Consider the following 2,232-nt stretch of genomic DNA (forward strand, 5'->3'; position numbering starts at 1 on the left):
TCATCTGGTTATTGAAGGAGATGTAGCTAGCTATACTCAACTGACCGTTCATCTGGTTATTGAAGGAGATGTAGCTAGCTATACTCAACCGACCGTTCATCTGTTTATTGAAGGAGATGTAGCTAGCTATACTCAACCAAACGTTCATCTGTTTATTAAAGGAGATGTAGCTAGCTATACTCAACCGACCGTTCATCTGGTTATTGAAGGAGATGTAGCTAGCTATACTCAACCAACCACCTTTTTTTTTTGAGGAGTACATTTGTACGGAATGGGGTGAGTTTACGTTAGCTAGTTACACTCAACCAACCGGAATGGGGTGAGTTTACGTTAGCTAGTTACACTCAACCAACCGGAATGGGGTGAGTTTACGTTAGCTAGCTACACTCAACCAACCGGAATGGGGTGAGTTTACGTTAGCTAGCTACACTCAACCAACCGGAATGGGGTGAGTTTACGTTAGCTAGCTACACTCAACCAACCGGAATGGGGTGAGTTTACGTTAGCTAGCTACACTCAACCAACCGGAATGGGGTGAGTTTACGTTAGCTAGCTACACTCAACCAACCGGAATGGGGTGAGTTTACGTTAGCTAGCTACACTCAACCAACCGGAATGGGGTGAGTTTACGTTAGCTAGCTACACTCAACCAACCGGAATGGGGTGAGTTTACGTTAGCTAGCTACAGTATACTCAGTCTGTTGCACCATTTAACCTTCAAAACATTGGTACCATTATATAAAGAGTGAGAGAGAGGGAGTATGAACAGTTAATTGTTTAAGTTTTTTCTTATTTTTTTTTACTGAGCAAATCAAAAACCGGTATGTCAGTATTGCATGAATTGATTAATAAACATAACTTTACACTCGTAGGTGTCATTTTAATGTCTTGGACGCCATGGTTGGTAATAAAAGAACATGCCATACAACTGTCATCAGCCGTACGTACAGGATACTCATGGTGTGTATATATACACGTCGTCCAACGACACGCCGACTGCAGGTTGTATACACACGTCGTCCAACGACACGCCGACTGCAGGTTGTATATACACGTCGTCCAACGACACGCCGACTGCAGGTTGTGTATACACGTCGTCCAACGACACGCCGACTGCAGGTTGTGTATACACGTCGTCCAATGACACGCCGACTGCAGGTTGTGTATACACGTCGTCCAACGACACGCCGACTGCAGGTTGTGTATACACGTCGTCCAACGACACGCCGACTGCAGGTTGTGTATACACGTCGTCCAACGACACGCCGACTGCAGGTTGTGTATACACGTCGTCCAACGACACGCCGACTGCAGGTTGTGTATACACGTCGTCCAACGACACGCCGACTGCAGGTTGTGTATACACGTCGTCCGACGACACGCCGACTGCAGGTTGTGTATACACGTCGTCCAACGACACTCCGACTGCAGGTTCCTTCTGGACAATAAAACGACAATAAGAACTAAGAAGAGATGGAAAAATACCAACACAAAGTAGATATCTCAGTTTAACAGAATAATCATTGAAGCATCAGTATAATACAGGAAGGTGCAATTTATAATCCAATACTTACACGTGTATTGGGGAAAGGGGGGTTGAGGGGCCAAGGGTTTAAATTGTTCAGTATTACTATAATGAGTCAAGTATTTTAATTGACAACACAATAGCCAGGAAAACCTCCCTAAAATTAAGGAACCTAGAATTAAACCTTGAGAAGGATCAGGCTCAGAGACACGGTATGTTGTAGAGGGGATCCCCCCCCCATGTCCCTCCTACCATGTCTGTTGTAGAGAGCGGGATCTAACCCTGTCCCTCCTACCATGTCTGTTGTAGAGAGGGGGATCTAACCCTGTCCCTCCTACCATGTCTGTTGTAGAGAGGGGGATCTAACCCTGTCCCTCCTACCATGTCTGTTGTAGAGAGGGGGATCTAACCCTGTCCCTCCTACCATGTCTGTTGTAGAGAGGGGGATCTCACCCTGTCCCTCCTACCATGTCTGTTGTAGAGAGGGGGATCTAACCCTGTCCCTCCTACCATGTCTGTTGTAGAGAGGGGGATCTAACCCTGTCCCTCCTACCATGTCTATGTTGTAGAGGGGATCTAACCCTGTCCCTCCTACCATGTCTATATTGTAGAGGGGGATCTAACCCTGTCCCTCCTACCATGTCTATATTGTAGAGGGGGATCTAACCCTGTCCCTCCTACCATGTCTGTTGTAGAGAGGGGGATCT

This window comes from Oncorhynchus tshawytscha, linkage group LG08 (assembly GCF_018296145.1).
Source record: "Oncorhynchus tshawytscha isolate Ot180627B linkage group LG08, Otsh_v2.0, whole genome shotgun sequence".
NCBI classification, from domain to species: Eukaryota; Metazoa; Chordata; class Actinopteri; order Salmoniformes; family Salmonidae; genus Oncorhynchus; species Oncorhynchus tshawytscha.